Consider the following 25,503-nt stretch of genomic DNA (forward strand, 5'->3'; position numbering starts at 1 on the left):
TAGATTTTAGATTCTTCAAAGTAGCCCCCCCGCCACCCCTTTGCCTTGAGGACAGCTTCGCACACTATGTTTTGTTTTTAAATCTAGAGTGAACGTCCACTTCACTGTTGCCAACAAACCCTTATTAAGCTGTGTGTCACAAGCTATTGTTGTAAGTCATTTTACAGTGACCTTTAACCTGGTAATGTGTCCATAACATACATCATCCACGTGTCTCTATCTCATATCCATTAAAACCCCCACTGTTGCTCAACTCTTACATTTTAACAGTAAGATAAGTGTTACATTTTTATAGCGTATGGTTAAATGTAAGTGTTCAGATGTGTACATTGCCTCAGTGTTCATCCTCTGCTATATGTGCCTGAAGTAATAAAGTATTGACAAGGAATGCTTGTTCATTATTGATTTGCAGCTTCCGAACATGGCATGTTATTCGATCTATAGTGAAATGCCAAAAATAGGGGTTGTTGTACTACGAATGAACTGTCTGAATATTGGCTTCTGTAAAAATGGGTTTCCATACGCAGTCATCATGGTTCTTGAAAACATGCTTACACGTTTGTTGTTCCCCTGTATTTACTTTAAAACTGTTTTATTCGTTTGAAAAGAAGTCTCTCTTTCAAAATAAGAGTCTTATTAATCACATTCTCCCACCTGGGAGAAAAACAGTTGATTTGTTTTACTCTGGATTGTGATGTCAGTTACATTAATTTACACAAAAAAATACATGTATCATTGTTCTTAAATATATTTTGAAAGCAAATATCTCAACCTCTGAAAACTTACCGAAACAATTGATAAAGGGCAGCACATTAAAGGAAGGGGTGGATAGTGGATGCTAAAACAGGATGTGTTCTGTGCATCATAACCAAACACATACAACCGTTAAGATGTTGTACTATTTCACCGTAACGACCTTTACCAAAACTAAATAATAGACCAGCAAATTTTAAATAGAGATTCACTTCATGTGGAGCTGAACAAGCCAAGGCACTTGACTGGCCTCTACAGTCAACTGCTACCCTGAAGACCAAGCAGTTGGAACATTGGGTTCTATAGAGAGCAGCAGGGTGTCCGTACCCCATAAACCACATGACATCAGTCATGACCGTGTGTCATGGTCTCAGTTAGCAGTGGCAGAGGGTGTGGCAGCGCCTGAGGGTGTGGCAGCGCCTGAGGGTGTGGCAGCGCCTGAGGGTGTGGCAGCACCTGAGGGTGTGGCAGCGCCAGAGGGTGTGGCAGCGCCTGAGGGTGTGGCAGCGCCTGAGGGTGTGGCAGCGCCTGAGGGTGTGGCAGCGCCTGAGGGTGTGGCAGCGCCTGAGGGTGTGGCAGCGCCTGCCTCGGCAGCGGTGGGTTTGCTGCTGGCGTCTTTCTTGCTTCCTGCCGCGGCGCTACGGTTCGTACCGTTCACAAAGCTGTCAGAGGGCTGGAGAAGAAGAAATATGTTTGTCTTGTAGAGTACAGGAAGTTTTCACACACACACAGACAGACAGACAGACAGACAGACAGACACACACACACAGACACACACACACAGACACACACACACACACAACACAGGTTGCTGGCCTGCTTTTCTACTCTCTATTTTGGGCGACCGACCTGCAGCTGGTAGTGTTTTCTGGACCCCAGTAGAGACGGGTTGTTGACCAGCGTGTAGAGTAACTGCCAGCGTGCCCGCACCCTCCTGCTGTTAACCACCTTGTCTGGTCTCTTCTCCTGATTCACTAGCTGGATCCCTGAAATGAGGAGGAGGAGGAGGAGGAGGAGGAGGAGCAGGCTGTCAGGGCAGAGCAAGACACTGACACTGGATGGATGGAATTATTTGGTGATATAAATTCCACATTGTGTAGTAGTAGTAGAAGTAGGTTCAGTCAATGTCATGTCTTGGAAGTGTCTGCAAGGGACAGAAAAGGTCACACCCCTTTTGTGCAAATCCGTGTATGAGTGTGTATGTCTATAACAACCTTCCTCAGCATCTCGCATCTTCTGCCCAGCACCTCCAGCCGAGGCAGCCTGCAGCGCCAGCCCACAGAAGGCCTTCATCACAGGGTGGGATTGGCTGACCTCTACCTTCAGGTAGTGGGTGTAGTAACAATAAGCTGTATGAAGGTCAGAGGTCAGGGATTCAGACATATTCATAAACCAATGTGTTAGGTTTAACATGTTCACCTGTGTATTTCATAGCATCAGGGACATATTTCAGAAATGTTTTTCAATTACGTGGGTTATTGTTAGATGATTGCTAATGAACGTTGTCACCAATACATGAGAATACTTTAATTAGGGTGATGGTCAGTCAGTGTCCCGGCTGGCAAACCGTGAGGCTGCTGGTTTTGTTTGGTGAGCCATGACACCTTTCGTTTGTTTTTTGAAGTCTTTAGTTTGGGCATGCCTTAAGGTATTTTAAGTTATTTTACATAGTTATGTATCGAAACCATCTGAACAATATAATCTGCTTGGACTGGCCAACCAAGAGGTCAAGAGAGACAGAGCTGGCTGGCACTGGACCAAAGTAAGGTTGCTGTCTCCCTTAGGCACATGTCCAGCCAACACGGTTCCTCAAACCCTTTATTTCTCACAGAAACGCACACATTCATTCAGGTTACAGACGATGTAACTAGGACACCTAGACAATATCCGTTCTGTAACAAATGTACCAGTGGCAGGCCTTCCAAAAAAAAAAAAAGTTCCTATAGAATTCCCTGAACTGTATGTTGACGTACCCGGGTCGTAGGATTCAGCAGCGCGGTTGAGGAGGCTGATGTCCATGCGCCCCAGGTGGATGATGTTATAGAGGGCAGTGATGACCATCCTCCAGATGGCTGCTATCAACCCCACCACGATGTTGATCAGGAAGAGCAGGTAGGTAAGCAGGAACAGACTGCCTCTGGAACAACACATCCAATAAAACATCTAGTTTGTTCTACTTTGAATGGATCAATGGTGCTAAGAAAGTACAGGGGGTCCGGGGGCATGTCCCCCTTGAAAAAAAAAAAAACCTAATTTGAATGTTTTGTCATTTTTCGTGTTAACATGAAAATTTACCAAAAAGAAAAGAAACCCATCTTTCAACTCAAGAAGTGTTTAATCCAGCATTTCCACAAAATCAGTCCTTGGGACCCCAAGGGGTGCACTTTTTGGTTTTTGCCCTAACACTACACAGCCGATTCAAATGATCAACGCTTGATTATTTGAATCAGCTGTGTTGTGCTGGGGCAACAACAAAAAAACAAAAAAACGGGAAACCGTAGTGAAATCTATGATGTCACTAGTTCTGAGAGAGAAAAAAACAGTTAGAAATAAAACAAATAAATAAAGGAAATCATTTATAGAGTTCTAGAATCTTAGTACCTGTTGTTCAAGTCTCTTGTCCCAGCTTCCTTTTTGATGCAAGCAAACCTGGCTGTCACGTGTTGTAGAGTAATAGTCAGTATCAACGTCAGCCACACAGGCCTGGTGAGATCAGATACCGCAATATGAAAATCATCCACACAATATGAAAGTAATAGGCTTTTATCAACTGATGAGTATCTCAATCAGTTCAAAGTGTATTGTGGTGATGAGCTAGCTGGTCAAAATTGTTTCTGTAAGATGGTGCTTGAAAATCAGATAAAGGCTTTGTGGCGAGAGTATGATTCCATATAAGAGTATGATTCCATATAAGAGTATGATTCCATATAAGAGTATGATTCCATATAAGAGTATGATTCCATATAAGAGTATGATTCCATATAAGAGTATGATTCCATATAAGAGTATGATTCCATATAAGAGTATGATTCCATATAAGAGTATGATTCCATATAAGAGTATGATTCCATATAAGAGTATGATTCCATATAAGAGTATGATTCCATATAAGAGTATGATTCCATATAAGAGTATGATTCCATATAAGAGTATGACTCCATATAAGAGTATGATTCCATATAAGAGTATGATTCCATATAAGAGTATGATTCCATATAAGAGTATGATTCCATATGAGAGTATGACTCCATATAAGAGTATGATTCCATATAAGAGTATGATTCCATATAAAGATGTATGATTCCATATAAGAGTATGATTCCATATAAGAGTATGATTCCATATAAGAGTATGATTCCATATAAGAGTATGATTCCATATAAGAGTATGATTCCATATAAGAGTATGATTCCATATAAGCAGGCAGGAACAAATGTAGTTCCAATTTAAAGGTGCACTCACCAGGCCTTGGCAGCGACCTGGAAGAGTATAAGGTTCTGGCCATACAAGATGGGGATGATGATGAGGAACACCAACCACACAAAACAGATGAAGAAGACCAAAGTCTGGAGGACCATTCCTGACAAAATAATATTAAATAGTAAGAGAGGAATCTAGAATAAGAATATAACTGGCATCTTTCATAAAATTAATTTTTAAAAGTAAGTTTTAAAAGGCATTGAGGTTAGTAGCACACAGAAATGACCAAGTATGTACTGAAGAACTATATGATAAAATGGTAATTGGATAATCCTTTAATTAGGAATTAAAACCACGTTGTCAGGTCAGCCTACCTAAAGAGATGACAGCAGCCTGATATCCAATGAAGCCCATCCAACACACTAGGCCTGTCTGAGACGGACGGATGCTCTTCTGGCAATTATACACGTTGTATATATCTCCTCTGTACAAGCCCTGGAGGTTCCATCTGATGGTAGAAACATGAAGACGTAGAATTACTGGAAGGATTATGAAAGGAACACACTTGAAAATATCAGTTATTTGGTATTTTCCCATTGCTTCTTGAACGTACAAAAGAACACAATGTTTGGTGCACTGATATAGTTACTGTGTTAGTGTGTCAGTGTGTTAGTGTGTTACTGTGTTAGTGTGTTACTGTGATACTGTGTTAGTGTGATACTGTGATACTGTGATACTGTGTTAGTGTGATACTGTGTTAGTGTGATACTGTGATACTGTGTTAGTGTGATACTGTGTTACTGTGTTAGTGTGATACTGTGTTAGTGTGATACTGTGTTACTGTGTTAGTGTGATACTGTGTTAGTGTGATACTGTGTTACTGTGTTAGTGTGATACTGTGTTAGTGTGATACTGTGTTAGTGTGATACTGTGTTACTGTGTTAGTGTGATACTGTGTTAGTGTGTTAGTGTGATACTGTGTTAGTGTGATACTGTGTTAGTGTGTTAGTGTGATACTGTGTTGGTGTGATACTGTGTTAGTGTGATACTGTGTTAGTGTGTTACTGTGTTAGTATGTTACTGTGTTAGTGTGATACTGTGTTAGTGTGATACTGTGTTAGTGTGATACTGTGATACTGTGATACTGTGTTAGTGTGATACTGTGTTAGTGTGATACTGTGATACTGTGATACTGTGTTAGTGTGATACTGTGTTACTGTGTTTGTGTGATACTGTGTTAGTGTGAGACTGTGTTAGTGTGATACTGTGTTAGTGTGATACTGTGTTAGTGTGATACTGTGTTACTGTGTTAGTGTGATACTGTGTTAGTGTGATACTGTGTTAGTGTGATACTGTGTTACTGTGTTACTGTGTTAGTGTGATACTGTGTTAGTGTGATACTGTGTTACTGTGTTAGTGTGATACTGTGTTACTGTGTTAGTGTGATACTGTGTTAGTGTGTTAGTGTGATACTGTGTTAGTGTGATACTGTGTTAGTGTGATACTGTGTTAGTGTGTTACTGTGTTAGTATGTTACTGTGTTACTGTGTTAGTGTGATACTGTGTTAGTGTGATACTGTGTTAGTGTGATACTGTGATACTGTGTTAGTGTGATACTGTGTTAGTGTGATACTGTGATACTGTGATACTGTGTTAGTGTGATACTGTGTTACTGTGTTTGTGTGATACTGTGTTAGTGTGATACTGTGTTAGTGTGATACTGTGTTAGTGTGATACTGTGTTACTGTGATACTGTGTTAGTGTGATACTGTGTTAGTGTGATACTGTGTTACTGTGTTACTGTGTTAGTGTGATACTGTGTTAGTGTGATACTGTGTTACTGTGTTAGTGTGATACTGTGTTACTGTGTTAGTGTGATACTGTGTTAGTGTGTGTGATACTGTGTTGATACTGTGTTAGTGTTACTGTGTTAGTGTGATACTGTGTTACTGTGTTTGTGTGATACTGTGTTAGTGTGATACTGTGTTAGTGTGATACTGTGATACTGTGATACTGTGTTAGTGTGTTACTGTGTTAGTGCGATACTGTGTTAGTGTGATACTGTGATACTGTGATACTGTGTTAGTGTGATACTGTGTTACTGTGATAGTGTGATACTGTGATACTGTGTTACTGTTATACTGTGATACTGTGTTACTGTGTTAGTGTGATACTGTGATAGTGTGTTACTGTGTTAGTGTGATACTGTGTTAGTGTGATACTGTGATACTGTGTTAGTGTGATACTGTGATACTGTGTTAGTGTGATACTGTGTTAATGTGTTACTGTGATAGTGTGATACTGTGATACTGTGTTACTGTGATACTGTGTTACTGTGATACTGTGATACTGTGTTACTGTGTTAGTGTGATACTGTGATAGTGTGTTACTGTGTTACTGTGATACTGTGTTAGTGCGATACTGTGTTAATGTGTTACTGTGATAGTGTGCTACTGTGTTACTGTGTTAGTGTGATACTGTGTTACTGTGATAGTGTGATACTGTGATACTGTGTTACTGTGATACTGTGTTACTGTGATACTGTGATACTGTGTTACTGTGTTAGTGTGATACTGTGATAGTGTGTTACTGTGTTAGTGTGATACTGTGTTAGTGTGATACTGTGATACTGTGTTACTGTGATACTGTGATACTGTGTTACTGTGATACTGTGTTACTATGATACTGTGATACTGTTATACTGTGTTACTGTGTTAGTGTCATACTGTGTTACTGTGTTAGTGTGATACTGTGTTTGTGTGATACTGTGATACTGTGTTAGTGTGATACAGTGTTAATGTGTTACTGTGATAGTGTGATACTGTGTTACTGTGTTACTGTGTTAGTGTGTTAGTGTGATACTGTGTTGCTGTGTTACTGTGTTACTGTGTTACTGTGTTATTGTGTTGGCTGATCAAAAGTATTTACCTGTGAAGGATCATGGACCTCATGAGCATAATCAGGGTGAGCGTACAGGCCAGGGTCAACCCACAGAGGTAACACACTACAAAACATAACGAACAGGCCAGAGTCAACCCACAGAGGTAACACACTACACGACATAAAAAACAGGCCAGGATCAACCCACACAGGTAACACACTACACAACATAAAAAACAGGCCAGGATCAACCCACACAGGTAACACACTACACAACATAACAACAACCCACACAGGTAACACACTACACAACATAAAAAACAGGCCAGGATCAACCCACACAGGTAACACACTACACAACATAACAACAACCCACACAGGTAACACACTACACAACATAATGAACAGGCCAGGATCAACCCACACAGGTAACACACTACACAACATAACAACAACCCACACAGGTAACACACTACAAAACATAATGAACAGGCCAGGATCAACCCACACAGGTAACACACTACACAACATAATGAACAGGCCAGGATCAACCCACACAGGTAACACACTACACAACATAACGACAACCCACACAGGTAACACACTACACAACATAACGAACAGGCCAGGATCAACCCACACAGGTAACACACTACACAACATAACGACAACCCACACAGGTAACACACTACACAACATAACGTCAACCCACACAGGTAACACACTACACAACATAACGTCAACCCACACATGTCAGTAAATGCAGGACAGACACCCACCTTCCAGACACCAGGTATAGTGAATAACAATCTGGACCACCTCCATCCTGTCCTCTGATAGGACGATACCAAAGCCCTCCAGAAGGAAGGGGAACTTGTCATCTATACCAGAACGGACTATATGGAGGGTGGGGATCACCAGTATTACCAGCAACAGCGCCACCTGGGGGATGGAGGACCACATGACTGTTAAGAGTTATTTCTTTTAAAACAACTGGCATCTTGTCAGGTTATCTGAAAGCAGCCATGTTCACAACCAACCTTCCATGTGGATTGTTGTTATGTCCCTTTGTTTACTGTTATGTTTTGCTGAAATGTGATGGATTCCTAATTAACTGCAGTATTTATTTACCTGATAAACTGCTATGGACGACACAAATGCGGAAATCGCCAGCTTTAGTGGAAACCGGAATTCTACAACAACAATCATAGTAAAACAATGGTATCATTGGAATATTTTGTATAAAAGAAAATGATTAGCAGACAAATTGTCAAAACCCTCCAGACTTACCTTTCTCTGGTGTGTAGATATAGGACTTGACTGTGTCTTTTATTGTCTCCAACAGTTTGGGTTTATCTGATCTGACAGAGGTACTGAACAAAAACACAATGATGTCAATAACTGCATGCTGCAGTCATCATTACTTAGTTATTGTCATAGAATAACACCCAGTCTGGTCATTCAGTTTTAGTTTCCTGTTTCTCTCATAATAAAACAGTCTGGTCATTCAGTTTAGTATCTTGTTTCTCTCATAATAAAACAGTCTGGTCATTCAGTTTAGTATCTTGTTTCTCTCATAATAAAACAGTCTGGTCATTCAGTTTAGTATCTTGTTTCTCTCATAATAAAACAGTCTGGTCATTCAGTTTAGTATCTTGTTTCTCTCATAATAAAGCAGTCTGGTCATTCAGTTTTAGTTTCCTGTTTCTCTCATAATAAAACAGTCTGGTCATTCAGTTTTAGTTTCCTGTTTCTCTCATAATAAAACAGTCTGGTCATTCAGTTTAGTATCTTGTTTCTCTCATAATAAAACAGTCTGGTCATTCAGTTTAGTATCTTGTTTCTCTCATAATAAAACAGTCTGGTCATTCAGTTTTAGTTTCCTGTTTCTCTCATAATAAAACAGTCTGGTCATTCAGTTTAGTATCTTGTTTCTCTCATAATAAAACAGTCTGGTCATTCAGTTTAGTATCTTGTTTCTCTCATAATAAAACAGTCTGGTCATTCAGTTTAGTATCTTGTTTCTCTCATAATAAAGCAGTCTGGTCATTCAGTTTTAGTATCTTGTTTCTCTCATAATAAAACAGTCTGGTCATTCAGTTTAGTATCTTGTTTCTCTCATAATAAAACAGTCTGGTCATTCAGTTTAGTATCTTGTTTCTCTCATAATAAAACAGTCGGGTCATTCAGTTTTAGTTTCCTGTTTCTCTCATAAACCCCACCTGATTTGACTTTTTCTTCTTTAGAATCAATTTCACGTAGTCTGTGTAGTAGCTGCTCTCCAGGTCCTGAAGCCAAAGAGTATCAGAATCAAACTGTTTAATTAACACATAAACATTATGGGATGCATGATCTGACAACACTGACCACCTGCAACACTGTATAAAATCAATCATTTGGATGCAGAAAATTCACATTAAAAGAAAGTGTGATTTCGTTAGAACTGTAGCTGTGATCACAACACAGACGGATTAACGACCTCACACGATCTCACTGTCGCCGGCAGTTTACAGCGAGACAATCCTCGGATTACAGTGAAATAAACACTGCATTGTGTAAACCTTGAGAGAAATAACATTCCTGGGTCATAATCTGTGCAGGGGATATTTTATACTAAATCAAGTCCATCCAAGCTGTTTACGTAATCAGACCTTTGGTTACAAGTTACGTGGTTAATGTAGTTTCATAACGTTAAAAGTCTCTTGAGGAGCTATGTTTAGTTTACATACAGATATCCCATAAGCATCACTAAATACAGGACAATAACCCCAGTGTTTTGACAACCTAAATACAGGCAGTTCTCATCCAGATATTAGACGAGCAGGACAATAACCCCAGCGTTTTGACAACCTAAATACAGGCAGTTCAATAACCCCAGTGTTTTGACAACCTAAATACAGGCAGTTCAATAACCCCAGCGTTTTGACAACCTAAACACAGACAGGACAATAACCCCAGCGTTTTAACAACCTAAACACAGACAGGACAATAACCCCAGCGTTTTGACAACCTAAATACAGGCAGTTCAATAACCCCAGCGTTTTGACAACCTAAACACAGACAAGGATCATGACACTTTGACATCGTTCTCATCAAAACCTTAAAGAGAGACGACAGCGGATGGCAGGTTCATGACTATACACTCCTTGGTCAAAGAGCAGGCTTCCCTCACCTCAGAACCATTAGCTTTGGCATCTTTGAGAAACAGTAATGGGTACTTGATACAGAGGAATCCCAGACAGCCGATCTGTGGGAGACTGGCCAGCAGGGAATAGTACTTATACAGCTGTGGAGACAAGAGAAACATATTGATACAAAACATACTGACTTTTTTTTTTTTACCAGTTTGTTATGGTTTTAAGATACTGTATTATAGAATAAGTTTAAGCTTGAGATATGAACTCTGTTAATTCAAATCAAATCAAATCCGATTTATTTATATAGCCCTTTGTGCATCAGCTGATATCTCAAAGTGCTGTACAGAAACGCAGCCTAAAACCCCAAACAGCAAGCAATGCAGGTGTAGAAGCACGGTGGCTAGGAAAAACTCCCTAGAAATACAGGCATTAATTAAATATGACACACAACAACAACAACAACAACAAACAACAACAACAACAACAACAACAAAAAGATGTGCCCTCCCCTTTTTTTCTCCCACTTTATATATCAGATGATATTTACCTCCGGTGTTTTGGGACAGTCAATCTTCTGCCAGACGAGGACAGCGGGTCCAGGAGAATAGACTGCCCAGCACATAGCCCAGTTTACTGTGGAGCGTACCACAGGCCAGGAGTGGGTAGTACAGGGCAGGCCAGTAGAAGATGGCGATGATCTTCATGTACTCTTGATAAAATAATTGATATGTTTAAAGATAATGATTAAATAATTCTACCCTGAAACGTAACCATTAGAGAGTATAGTTTATGTAGCATGGATAAGGAATAATTAAAGTATTAAACATAAGTCCAACTAGGTTGGACTGGGAGGGAGAGAAATGTGTGTGTGTGTGTGTGTGCCTAAGAAAATACAGAGAACAATTCAACTGTGTTTAAACCGACCTGGCAGGAACTCTGAGAAACTTATGAGGACAGGGAGTACTTCTCAAGGTCTCCCTAATCTGGAGGGAATGGAACTGTCGGCTGGGTAGTGATACACCGTGGTGAGAACTATGGATAAACTTATGAGGACAGGGAGTACTTCTCAAGGTCTCCTAATCTGGAGGGAATGGAACTGTCGGCTGGGTAGTGATACACCGTGGTGAGAACTACGGAGAAGGATAAAACTCACCTACTGTTTGTGTGTATGTATGTGCGTAGGATACCTACTGTTTGTGTGGAACTATGTGCGTAGGATACCTACTGTTTGTGTGGAAGTATGTGCGTAGGATACCTACTGTTTGTGTGGAAGTATGTGTGTAGGATACCTACTGTTTGTGTGGAAGTATGTGAGTAGGATACCTACTGTTTGTGTGAAAGTATGTGCGTAGGATACCTACTGTTTGTGTGTATGTATGTGCGTAGGATATCTACTGTTTGTGTGGAAGTATGTGATTAGGATACCTACTGTTTGTGTGGAAGCATGTGTGTAGGATACCTACTGTTTGTGTGAAAGTATGTGAGTAGGATACCTACTGTTTGTGTGGAAGTATGTGAGTAGGATACCTACTGTTTGTGTGGAAGTATGTGATTAGGATACCTACTGTTTGTGTGGAAGTATGTGAGTAGGATACCTACTGTTTGTGTGGAAGTATGTGAGTAGGATACCTACTGTTTGTGTGGAAGTATGTGAGTAGGATACCTACTGTTTGTGTGGAAGTATGTGTAGGATACCTACTGTTTGTGTGGAAGTGTGTGCAGGATACCTACTGTTTGTGTGGAAGTATGTAGGATACCTACTGTTTGTTTGTGTGGAAGTATGTGTGTAGGATACCTACTGTTTGTGTGGAAGTATGTGATTAGGATACCTACTGTTTGTGTGGAAGTATGTGCGTAGGATACCTACTGTTTGTGTGGAAGTATGTGCGTAGGATACCTACTGTTTGTGTGGAAGTATGTGTGTAGGATACCTACTGTTTGTGTGGAAGTATGTGTGTAGGATACCTACTGTTTGTGTGGAAGTATGTGAGTAGGATACCTACTGTTTGTGCGCAGCTATAAAAAGGATGTCTTGGTATAATGGACTTCAGAACGTTCTGGTGAATAAACTGTACTATCTTTTTGTATAAGCTGAGTCTTTGTGACTGACTAATTATTAGTAAACCCATGATCTTACAGATCTCGGGATTGGTCAGAGCTATTGATTGTCAGTTATTGTCATTGGGATTGAAGATTATCTGACAACTCTGAAGGAACAGGAACAACACAGTCTGTATTTAGAATCACACCGGTTCATCCTTCAATGTGTTTACGCTGTTCCACAAGTTATTACATGATGACTTGGATCGCAGAGTGAAGGAAAAGCAGCCAACAAGTGCTCAGCATATGTGGGAACTCTTTCAAGACTGTTGGGAAAAGCATTCCTTATCAAGCTGGTTGAGAGAATGACAAGCGTGTGCAAAGCTGTCATCAAGGTAAAGGGTGGCTACTTTGAAGAATCAATATAAAATGTATTTTGATTTAACACTTTTTTGGTTACTACATGTATCCATATGTGTTATTTCATAGTGTTGATGTCTTCACTATTATTCTACAATGTAGAAAACAGTAAAAATAAAGAAAAAACCTTGAATGAGAAGGTGTGTCCAAACAGACTGGTACAGGAGTAAGGTGACTAGGCAACAGGATATAAGATTATTATTGTTTAAGTATCAGCAGCTTGTATGTGAGTGCACCTGTGTAGAGTCAGTTTCAATGTATGTGCAAGTTATGTGTAGGTGAGCAGATGATGGAGTGAGTGCTTGTGAGTGAGTGTGTTGGAGTGAGTGTGTGTGTGAGTGTGTTGGAGTGACTGTGTGCGTGGAAGTGAAGTGTATGTGTGTGTGTGTGTGTGTGTGTGTGTGTGGGGGGGAAATGAAATGAAAGGCCTATAAAGAGTGTCACTGTTTAAAACCTGTAGATTTCCGCCAAAATAGACCCAAAAGTAACTGCTAATCATCTGTAATTACATGATTCTGACATGCTAGAACATGGTATCTTTGGAAAGAAGACATCTGGGTGATTATGAGGAAATGATCAGAAGGTAGATAGGAGTTATAGTTCAGAATAGACCAGATCAAGCAGAAGAAGACATGTGGGTGATTATGAGGAAATGATCAGAAGATAGATAGGAGTTATAGTTCAGAATAGACCAGATGAAGCAGAAGAAGACATCTGGGTGATTATGAGGAAATGATCAGAAGATAGATAGGAGTTATAGTTCAGAATAGACCAGATGAAGCAGAAGAAGACATCTGGGTGATTATGAGGAAATGATCAGAAGATAGATAGGAGTTATAAGAATAGACCAGATGAAGCAGAAGAAGACATCTGTGATTATGAGGAAATGATCAGAAGATAGATAGGAGTTATAGTTCAGAATAGACCAGATGAAGCAGAAGAAGACATCTGGGTGATTATGAGGAAATGATCAGAAGATAGATAGGAGTTATAGTTCAGAATAGACCAGATGAAGCAGAAGAAGACATCTGGGTGATTATGAGGAAATGATCAGAAGATAGATAGGAGTTATAGTTCAGAATAGACCAGATGAAGCAGAAGAAGACATCTGGGTGATTATGAGGAAATGATCAGAAGATAGATAGGAGTTATAGTTCAGAATAGACCAGATGAAGCAGAAGAAGACATCTGGGTGATTATGAGGAAATGATCAGAAGATAGATAGGAGTTATAGTTCAGAATAGACCAGATGAAGCAGAAGAAGACATCTGGGTGATTATGAGGAAATGATCAGAAGATAGATAGGAGTTATAGTTCAGAATAGACCAGATGAAGCAGAAGAAGACATCTGGGTGATTATGAGGAAATGATCAGAAGATAGATAGGAGTTATAGTTCAGAATAGACCAGATGAAGCAGAAGAAGACATCTGGGTGATTATGAGGAAATGATCAGAAGATAGATAGGAGTTATAGTTCAGAATAGACCAGATGAAGCAGAAGAAGACATCTGGGTGATTATGAGGAAATGATCAGAAGATAGATAAGTTATAGTTCAGAATAGACCAGATGAAGCAGAAGAAGACATCTGGGTGATTATGAGGAAATGATCAGAAGGTAGATAGGAGTTATAGTTCAGAATAGACCAGATGAAGCAGAAGAAGACATCTGGGTGATTATGAGGAAATGATCAGAAGATAGATAGGAGTTATAGTTCAGAATAGACCTTTGAAGCAGAAGAAGACATCTGGGTGATTATGAGGAAATGATCAGAAGATAGATAGGAGTTATAGTTCAGAATAGACCAGATGAAGCAGAAGAAGACATCTGGGTGATTATGAGGAAATGATCAGAAGATAGATAGGAGTTATAGTTCAGAATAGACCAGATGAAGCAGAAGAAGACATCTGGGTGATTATGAGGAAATGATCAGAAGATAGATAGGAGTTATAGTTCAGAATAGACCAGATGAAGCAGAAGAAGACATCTGGGTGATTATGAGGAAATGATCAGAAGATAGATAGGAGTTATAGTTCAGAATAGACCAGATGAAGCACACACAAAATAACAGTTTTTTGTTTTTTTGTGGTTTTTTTGAAAGTCATCGTTCATTGACAAGCTAGAAGTGAATTATTGATGACCAGAGCTGGAAACACATCAGACGGCTTCCACAACATGTGAACAACATCAGGGGGGAAACAATGGAATTAATAGATCTAACAACTAGAAATGGGTAGATGTTTTTAGTAAATGGTGTCAGGTGTGGTCACGGGACGTTTCCAAGTGTCCCTAAACATCTCCAAAGTGACATATGTCTGTAAATTAGATAATTTCAGTGCTATTACATATTTGCAATCCTTAAATGATACTTGTTTAGTATAAAAACACAGTTTCTTCCATATCAACCTCACTCCAGCATTGTGGTGGTGTTATGGAGTATCCAGGGTACATTTAAGTGCCCTTTCAACCTCTCCAAAGTGTCAGAATGTTTTAATTACACTGTTTTTGCACGTTGGATCTTAAAAGGTTCTAGGCAATGCTTTGTCCCACTCAGGTAAACTGCATATCTCTGGAAAGCTTATCTCATTGGCTATGATACTGTCAAGGTGCCATAGCAGCCAATCCCCTGTGTAATTAATGCCTACAGCGCATAAGCAGGCAACATCATATTTTTGGTGTGCAAAGACATAGTCCCTCGGTGGACATTGGATGTTGCCATTAAGTCCTACATCATCAGATAACATGGCAGCAGGCTGGTGATCGATAACGGTAGGTCACAGGCAGACAAATAAGACCTCCTCATGATCTGTGGAGTCCCGGCTTTCGATGTCTATCGACGTATTCCGTGATTATTTTCTTTATGCTTCACAACGCTAACCGAAATGTAGGTGGCAGCCATCTTGAAAATGAGGTCATCGGCTCTGCCTGCGCTTCTAAATTCGTATGCCCATATATGGTAGTAAGTCACACCGAAGATGTGAAGGCACCGATCAATAGCCAAGATACTCAGCTGACGGCAGACTTTGCAGATAGGGGCTACCGTTTTCATACCAGACTGAATTGAATAAAAATAATTTTAAAAATAGGGTCACCAAATATGAGAACTTTACATTCAAGAGGTTTTAACGGGACAGGGACACAGCTGCTCACCCTTGATATCCTGAGGAGTGTCTTTGGAGAAGGGCAGGGGATCTGGAGCCAGGACCAATACAGACAGCTTGCTGAAGACCAGCCCAAACACAGCTACTGCTAGGGCTTTGTGCTGCGTCTGGTCCAGGAAGTTCACTGGACTGGTGGGGGGCACACAGCGGGAAGAGACCAGAGATAAGACCAAGCAAACACCCGCAAATGAATGGTATATTTCATTGTTAGAAATTGTCTCATAGTGTGTTATTGCGATGAGGCAGCCTGAGTTGTTCTTGTAACAGTGTGGTTTCTCACTGGGCACAGACGTCAGTTCAACATCTAGTTTTGATTTATATTTGGTTGAGTTGTCAACTAACATGAATTCAACATGAAATCAACAACAAAATGTCACCATGTCATTGGGATTTTAGGTTCAATTTTGGGTAGAAAAAAAATAGGAAATTCCCTCATGTTTCCTTTCTCTTTTCAAATCCAATTAGTTTTCCACATTGATTCAATGTCATCACATTTAATTTTGGTGTTGAAATTACATGGAAACAACGCTGATTCAACCAGTATTTGCCCAGTGGGTTGTCACATATTGACAAGAGTTCCTGGTTGCTTCATGTTGATATGTTTTTGTAAATGAACCTGCACTTTACCTTGAGATACCAGTTGATCCACTGGCAAAACCCTCACATAGACTCTTTCTTCTCTTCAGGACCGCTAGAATCAGCACCACAACGAGCTAGGAAACAAGATATTCCGTAAAGTGATACAATAGGAACTCTAATTCCTCTCCTAAACTAGACTAAACTAAAATAATCATCTAATGTACCTTGTTGTCAAGCCAGAGGGCCTGAAGTAATATGGGGGACTCCTAGGAAAGGACCTTCTGAATGCTACCTCCCCATTGTCTCATTATTTTTGATGAGACCCTGGTAAGTGGAGACGCTGACCCACCCTTCCAGCCTGGTCTCATAGACTAGACGTGACATAGGAAACCTTAAAAACTGGCACACTCAAATGAGTATGATACGTTACGTTTGGTACGGTTACATAGGACAGAAGGTTGCTTACAGCAAGAAGAAAAGAAGGGTGGTTGGTTGGGGTGTTTGGGTGTATAACATGGGCGTACACATCACAGACAAACTGAAATGGTCCACCCACACAGACAGTGTGGTGTAGAAGGCGCAACAGTGCCTCCTCAACCTCAGGAGGCTGAAGAAATTTGGCGTGTCACCCAAAACCCTGACAAACTTTTACAGATGCACAATTGAGAGCATCCTGTCGGGCTGTATCACAGCCTGGTACGGCAACTGCACCGCCCTCAACCACAAGGCTCTCCAGAGGGTAGTGAGGTCTGCACAACGCATCACCGGGGGCAAACTACCTGCCCTCCATGACATCTACGGCACCCGATGTCACAGGAAAGCCAAAAAGATCATCAAAGACAACAACCACCCGAGCCACTGCCTGTTCACCCCGCTATCATCCAGAAGGCGAGGTCAGTACAGATGCATCAAGGCTGGGACCGAGACACTGAAAAACAGCTTCTATCTCAAGGCCATCAGACTGTGAAATAGCCATCAGTAACTCAGAGAGGCTGCTGCCTACACTGAGACCCAATCACTGGCCACTTTAATAAATGGATCACTAGTCTCTTTAAACAATGCCACTTTAAATAATGTTTACATATCTTACATTACTCACATCACATGTACAGTATATACTGTATTTTATACCATCTACTGCACCTTGCCTATGCCACTCGGCCATCGCTCAACCATATACTGATATGTACATATTCTCATTCACCCCTTTAGATTTGTGTGTATTAGGTAGTTTCGCTACACTCGCATTAACATCTGCTAACCATGTGTATGTGACCAATAACATTTGATAACCAATAACATTGGCTAACCATGTGTATGTGACCAATAACATCTGACAACCAATAACATCTGCTAACCATGTGTATGTGACCAATAACATTTGATAACCAATGATATCTGCTAACCATGTGTATGTGACCAATAACATTTGATTTGATTTGATTTTAATTTGATTTGAACACCAATATCTAGCAACCAAAATATTGCGTGTTTGAATTTCCTCAGACAACTTTAGCATTTTCTCTAATTAGCAACATTGGAACTACGTACTAACTACTTTTTAGCTACATGCTATATAGCATGTTAGCTAACCCTTCCCTTCCACCAATTATCCACCTAGCTAGCGTTAGCCAAAACAAATGGGAATTTGTAAGATATCATAAGAATTATAATTCAGGAACATATCATACAAAATGGATGGACAGCCACACATGAATACATACCATACCAAACTTAACATATCATACTCATTAGAGTGTCACGGATTTACATGTATTATGTTACGTGTACCCCTGAGTCCAGGTTGTCCCTACATAGTGCTCTGAGTGTGCTCTATTTGGCAGAATCCCAAAGTCCTACGGTGTGTCAGTTCAATTATAATTCATGCCGTTGTTCTCCTCAGAAAAGTGGAGCGAGCCCTCTACTACAAATTGGACAAGGCCTAACGATGACATATATCACTGATGATGTTGAGGGAGATGGCTTTCTGAGGTCATAGAGAGTAGTACCAATGTACTGACTGAACATCCCCTTTAGGACATGGCCTACAGTCATCTGTACTGACTGAACATCCCCTTTAGAAGATGGCCTATAGTCATCTGTACTGACTGAACATCCCCTTTAGAAGATGGCCTACAGTCATCTGTACTGACTGAACATCCCCTTTAGAAGATGGCCTACAGTCATCTGTACTGACTGAACATCCCCTTTAGGCATGGCCTACAGTCATCTGTACTGACTGAACATCCCCTTTAGGGCATGGTCTACAGTCATCTGTACTGACTGAACATCCCTTTAGGGCATGGTCTATAGTCACCTGTACTGGCATGGACATCTCATAGTCATCTGGTCTACAGTCATCTACTGACTGAACATCCCCTTTAGGACATGGTCTATAGTCATCTGTACTGACTGAACATCCCCTTTAGAACATGGTCTATATAAACATTCACTGTTTCCATTCATTCCAAACATTCATATTTGATATTCATTTGACCTGTGACCCCTACTGTTGTTGGTAAGTGTGTACTGGATGTGTGTCTCTGTAATTACATGGCTCATTAGTAAAAGAGACCTTGGTCTCAACATGACTTCCTGTTCGAGGTTCAAGTAAAATGTTTTCACCAGGTGTAAATCTTGAAAATAGCCAGAAGGTCTGATACTTACGGATACTGAAGCGATGCATATGTGAAAAAGCTGGTCATCCGCTGTGGGGTCACATGGGAGAATAACTCTGAAACAGTCATGTAACACAAGCTGAGCAATGGCCGTCAGAAACCACTGACGCAGAGCAAAAACAAACTCCCTAGAAATCCTGTTCAGCCTGACTGTGCTCTCGGTAGCGAATCTGACAAGAGTTTCACCTAACAACTGAAAATATGCCATTTGTAATAGATCATTTAATCATGGATGGAAAAACTGGAAGAATTGAGAACCAGTTATACTTTGGCCCATGCAGGTCAGTGATTGAGAAACCCTGATCTTCGATTAAATAAAATCATCATAACATTATGACACAGTCCCCCCATAATTCATTGCACTGATCCTGTGTGGCTCAGTTGGTAGAGCATGATGCTTGCAACATCAGGGTTGAAAAAATGTGATTCCCGCTGTGCTGTGGCCACGGATACGAAAATGTATGTCAGTCACTTTGGATTTTTAAAAAGTGTTGGCTAAATAGTATGCTATTTACTGACCCCCATACTTACTCTTTTGGAGGTCTGGTGGGTTCCATATTGTTGGAGTACCAGTCTGAGTAGTCATAGTAGTTATACGGTTCCTCTTCTACCACCTTGGTCTGGTTCATCTTGATCTTGTCTCTGTTGCTATAGTCCACGTTGACGGGTGAAAACCAGAGGAAATCCACCTAGCCAACCTCGATCATCAACCGTCTCTCCAGCTATGTCCCAACGCAGCGCAGCACCTAGCCAACCTCGATCATCAACCGTCTCTCCAGCTATGTCCCAACGCAGCGCAGCACCTAGCCAACCTCGATCATCAACCGTCTCTCCAACGCAGCTATGTCCCAACGCAGCGCAGCACCTAGCCAACCTCGATCATCAACCGTCTCTCCAACGCAGCTATGTCCCAACGCAGCGCAGCACTTCCTGATCAATAAATATTGATAAGTTGTAATTGTATTGAGAGTTGTAGCTTACTCCACTGTGTGTTGGGTAGCTTTGAGTTCAGGTTGTGCAGCGTCTGAGGTACAGAGAGAGAGACCTCTGGTCAGGTGTCCAGTCGTGTTGTCCCTGCTGTAGGAGTTTAGTACACACTCTAACAGAGTCTAACAATGCACCCTTACCCCCAATACATTCCACACACACACACTAACCACATAACACCCCCAGATTACCTCAGCACACAAAGACAGGAGGGAGGGAGACCAGGGTCAAGGGGTGTGAGAAGGATGGCGAGAGGGATGAAGCTCTTTTGACCTCTAGTGACCTCAGTTTCGTGATTGAAGTAGCGAGCCAATAATAATGTTTCCGTCTGTGTTGGTGTTGTTTTAGTGGAGGTTGGTTCTCCTGCAGCAGGAAGACAGGTGTTGTTTTAGTGGAGGTTGGTTCTCCTGCAGCAGGAAGACAGGTGTTGTTTTAGTGGAGGTTGGTTCTCCTGCAGCAGGAAGACAGGTGTTGTTTTAGTGGAGGTTGGTTCTCCTGCAGCAGGAAGACAGGTGTTGTTTTAGTGGAGGTTGGTTCTCCTGCAGCAGGAAGACAGGTGTTGTTTTAGTGGAGGTTGGTTCTCCTGCAGCAGGAAGACAGGTGTTGTTTTAGTGGAGGTTCTCCTGCAGCAGGAAGACAGGTGTGTTGTTTTAGTGGAGGTTGGTTCTCCTGCAGCAGGAAGACAGGCCATGTGTGGTGCTAGAAGAGCTAGTGTCCTGTAATTCCTGTCATAATGATGAATGATGGTTCACTTTATAGAAAGTTAATATAAATATAAAGTTGATAAAAATATAAAGTTCATATAAAGTTCATACAAATATAAAAAGATTAAATAAATATAAAGTTTATATATAAAGTTAATATAAATATAAAGTTTAAATATAAAGTTAATATAAATATAGAGTTTAAATAAATATAAAGTTAATATAAATATAAAGTTTAAATATAAAGTTTAAATAAATATAAAGTTAATATAAAGTTTATATAAATATAACGTTAATATAAAGTTTAAAATAAAGTTGATAAAAATATAAAGTTAATGTAAAGTTAATATAAATATAGTTTATGTAAATATAAAGTTAATATAAAGTTTAAAATAAATATAACGTTTATGTAAATATAAAGTTACTATAAATATAAAGTTTATGTAAATATAAAGTTACTATAAATATAAAGTTTATGTAAATATAAAGTTACTATAAATATAAAGTTTTTGTATAAAGTTAATATAAATATAAAGTTAATATAAATATAAAGTTTAAATATAAAGTTTAAATAAATTTAAAGTTAATATAAATATAAAGTTAATATAAATATAAAGTTTAAATATAAAGTTTAAATAAATATAAAGTTTAAATATAAAGTTAATATAAATATAAAGTTTAAATAAATATAAAGTTAATATAAATATAAAGTTAATGTAAATATAAAGTTAATATAAATATAAAGTTTTTGTAAATATAAAGTTAATATAAATATAAAGTTAAAATAAATATAAAGTTAATATAAATATAAAGTTAATATAAATATAAAGTTTAAATAAATATAAAGTTTATGTAAATATAAAGTTAATATAAATATAAGTTTGATATAAATATAAAGTTGATATAAATTAATCTGGCAACCTAAGGCTGTACCTGTGTTGCTCTATCAGACAGGCAACATTGAACAACAGCTCAGAAAAACAGTTGTGAAAATCAACATGTTCCAGCTGCCCAGATCTCTCAGTGAGATTGAGAAATACGTCACGACTGTGCTGCAACGTGGTTTAACCTGCTCGCTTCACACTGCCTGTTACTCAAAGAGCTTAGCTTTTAATATGATGAAAAATCACTGATTGAAAGTCTCTTATTCTAACAGGGGCTAGCTTTGTGCTGTGGGGAATGGCCTCAGGGCAAGGGGAGAGAGAGAATGTTTAACAGTTTATACGTCAGAGAAAGGTTCTGAAACACTTGTTTTTGCACTGAAAATGATGGCATCCTGTTAGCGTTGTTTCTGAGGTTTCTGCCATATTAACTGTCATTATTTATTACATCCAGAATATAGAGGCTGTAAAGAGCCTCCTTGAGCCCTCCTTAGTCCATGGTTTACTAGTTGTGTATTTAATGATCTGCTGCTAGCAGGCAACAGAAAGAAGCAGCTAGGACATCTACCACTGTCTCTGCTGTTTTAATGAATGGAACCGGGTCAGACATCTACGTTTTGGGTTCTCATAAAACATCAGACACATCAATTAGTGGATTTTCCTGCAGCATCATTTTCTCTCCTCATTAAAGAAGAAAGCAGTGTACTCTCTCCAACTCAGTATAAAAGGATGGTTGTTTGGTTAGAGGGGTTCAGAGTTCCATAATCTCAACCTGTGAGCCAGGTCATGCAATAAGAGAAGAAGGACAGGGAGAGAGAGGGAGGGAGAGAGAGGGAGGGAGGAGGAGAGGGAGGAGAGAGGAGAGGAGAGGGGGAGAGGAAGGAGAGGGAGAGAGAGGAGGAGAGGAAGGAGAGGGAGAGGAGAGGAGAGGAGGAGAGGGGGAGAGAGAGGAGAGGAGAGGGAGAGAGAGGAGGAGGAGAGGAGAGGAGAGGGAGAGAGAGGAGAGGAAGGAGAGGGAGAGGGAGAGGAGAGGAGAGGGAGGGGAGAGAGGAGAGGGAGAGGAGAGGAGAGGGGGAGGAGAGGAGAGGGAGAGAGAGGAGAGGAGGAGAGGGGGAGAGGGAGAGAGAGGAGAGGAGGAGAGAGAGGAGGAGGAGAGGAGAGGAGGAGAGGGGAGAGGAGAGGGGGAGAGAGAGGAGGGAGGAGAGGAGAGGAGAGGAGAGGGAGGAGAGAGGAGAGGAGAGGAAGGAGAGGGAGAGAGAGGAGAGGGAGGAGAGGGAGAGAGAGGAGAGGGAGGAGAGGGAGGAGAGGGAGAGAGAGGAGAGAGAGGAGAGGGAGGAGAGGGAGGAGAGGGGAGAGGGAGGAGAGGGAGGGAGGAGAGGGAGGAGAGGGAGAGAGAGGAGAGGGAGAGAGAGGAGAGGGAGAGGGAGGAGAGGGAGGAGAGAGAGAGGAGAGGGAGGAGAGGGAGGGAGAGGAGAGGAGAGAGAGAGGAGAGGGAGGAGAGGGAGAGAGAGGAGAGGGAGAGAGAGGAGAGAGAGGAGAGAGAGAGGAGAGAGGGAGGAGAGGAGAGGGAGGAGAGGGGAGAGAGGAGAGGGAGAGAGGAGAGAGAGGAGAGAGAGAGAGAGGAGGAGAGGAGAGGAGAGAGAGGAGAGGGAGGAGAGGAGAGGGAGAGAGAGGGAGAGAGAGGAGAGGGAGAGAGAGGAGAGAGGGAGAGAGGGAGAGAGGGAGGAGAGGGAGGGAGAGAGGAGGAGGGAGGAGAGGGAGAGAGAGGAGAGGAGAGAGAGGAGAGGGAGGAGAGGAGAGGAGAGAGGAGAGAGAGGAGAGGGAGGAGAGGGGGAGGAGAGGGAGAGAGAGGAGAGGAGAGGGAGAGGAGAGAGGAGGAGAGGGAGAGAGAGGAGAGGAGAGGGAGAGAGAGGAGAGGAAGGAGAGGAGAGAGAGAGGGAGAGAGGAGGAGAGGAGAGGAGGAGGGGAGAGAGAGGAGAGGAGAGGAGGAGGGAGAGAGAGGAGAGGAGAGGGAGGAGAGGGAAGAGAGGAGAGGGAGGAGAGGAGAGGAAGGAGAGGGAGAGAGGGAGGAGAGGAAGGAGAGGGAGAGAGAGGAGAGGAGGAGAGGAGAGGGAGGAGAGGAGAGGAGAGGAGAGAGAGGAGAGGGAGGAGAGGAAGGAGAGGGGGAGGAGAGGAGAGGAGAGGGAGAGAGAGGAGAGGAGGGAGGAGAGGGAGAGAGAGGAGAGGAGAGGGAGAGAGAGGAGAGGAAGGAGAGGGAGAGAGAGGAGAGGGAGGAGAGAAGGAGAGGGAGAGAGAGGAGAGGAAGGAGAGGGAGAGAGAGGAGAGGAGAGGAGGAGAGGAGAGGAGGAGAGGGAGAGAGAGGGAGAGAGAGGGAGAGGAAGGAGAGGGAGGGAGAGAGGAGAGAAGGAGAGGGAGAGAGAGGAGAGGGAGGAGAGGAAGGAGAGGGAGAGAGAGGAGAGGAAGGAGAGGGAGAGAGAGGAGAGGAAGGAGAGGGAGAGAGAGGGAGAGGAAGGAGAGGGAGAGAGGAGAGGAGAGGAAGGAGAGGGAGAGAGAGGAGAGGAAGGAGAGGGAGAGAGAGGAGAGGGAGGAGAGGAAGGAGAGGGAGAGAGAGGAGAGGAAGGAGAGGGGGAGAGGGAGAGAGAGAGGAAGGAGAGGGAGAGAGAGGGAGAGGAAGGAGAGGGAGAGGAGGAGAGGAAGGAGAGGGAGAGAGAGGAGAGGGAGGAGAGGAGGAGAGAGGAGAGAGAGGAGAGGAAGGAGAGGGAGAGAGAGGAGAGGAAGGAGAGGGAGAGGGAGGAGAGGGAGAGAGAGGAGAGGAAGGAGAGGGAGAGGGAGGAGAGGGGAAGGAGAGGGAGAGGGAGGAGAGGGAGGAGAGGGAGAGAGAGGAGAGGAAGGAGAGGGAGAGAGAGGAGAGGAAGGAGAGGAGAGGGAGGAGAGGAGGAGAGGAGAGGGAGGAGAGAGGGAGGAGAGGGAGAGAGGAAGGAGAGAGGGAGAGGGAGGAGAGGAAGGAGAGGGAGAGGGAGGGGAGAGAGGGAAGGAGAGGGAGAGAGAGGAGGGGGAGGGAGAGGAAGGAGAGGGAGAGGGAGGAGAGGAAGGAGAGGGAGAGAGAGGAGAGGAAGGAGAGGGAGAGGGAGGAGAGGGAGGAGAGGGAGAGAGAGGAGAGGAAGGAGAGGGAGAGAGGAGAGGGAAGGAGAGGGAGAGGGGAGGAGAGGAAGGAGAGGGAGAGAGAGGAGAGGAAGGAGAGGGAGAGGGAGGAGAGGGAGGGAGGAGAGGGAGAGAGAGGAGAGGAGAGGAGAGGGAGAGGGAGGAGAGGAGAGGAGAGGGAGAGGGAGGAGAGGAAGGAGAGGGAGAGGGAGGAGGGGGAGGGAGGAGAGGGAGGGAGGAGAGGGAGAGAGAGGAGAGGGAGGAGAGGGAGAGAGAGGAGAGGAGGAGAGGGGAGAGGGAGAGGAAGGAGAGGGAGAGGAGAGGAGAGGGAGGAGAGGGAGAGAGAGGAGAGGAAGGGAGAGGGAGAGAGAGGGAGAGGAGAGGAGAGGAAGGAGAGGGAGAGAGAGGAGAGGAAGGAGAGGGAGAGAGAGGAGAGGAAGGAGAGGGAGAGGGAGGAGAGGGAGGAGAGGGAGAGAGAGGAGAGGGAGGAGAGGGAGAGAGAGGAGAGGAAGGGGGAGAGGGAGAGAGAGGGAGAGGAAGGAGAGGGAGAGAGAGGAGAGGAAGGAGAGGGAGAGGGAGGGAGAGGGAAGGAGAGGGAGAGGGAGGAGAGGAAGGAGAGGGAGAGGGAGGAGAGGGAGGAGGAGGAGAGGAGAGGGAGGAGAGGGAGAGAGGAGAGGAAGGAGAGGGAGAGGGAGGAGAGGAAGGAGAGGGAGAGAGAGGAGAG

General features: G+C 42.4%; 1 pseudogene; it reads right to left on the reverse strand.

Annotated features, from left to right (window-relative positions):
* Positions 1-33: 33 nt before the first annotated feature.
* On the reverse strand, positions 34-19,824 carry LOC112248041 (annotated as a pseudogene).
* Positions 19,825-25,503: the final 5,679 nt, after the last annotated feature.

Source organism: Oncorhynchus tshawytscha, unplaced genomic scaffold (assembly GCF_018296145.1).
Source record: "Oncorhynchus tshawytscha isolate Ot180627B unplaced genomic scaffold, Otsh_v2.0 Un_contig_5351_pilon_pilon, whole genome shotgun sequence".
In the NCBI taxonomy this organism is placed as follows: Eukaryota; Metazoa; Chordata; class Actinopteri; order Salmoniformes; family Salmonidae; genus Oncorhynchus; species Oncorhynchus tshawytscha.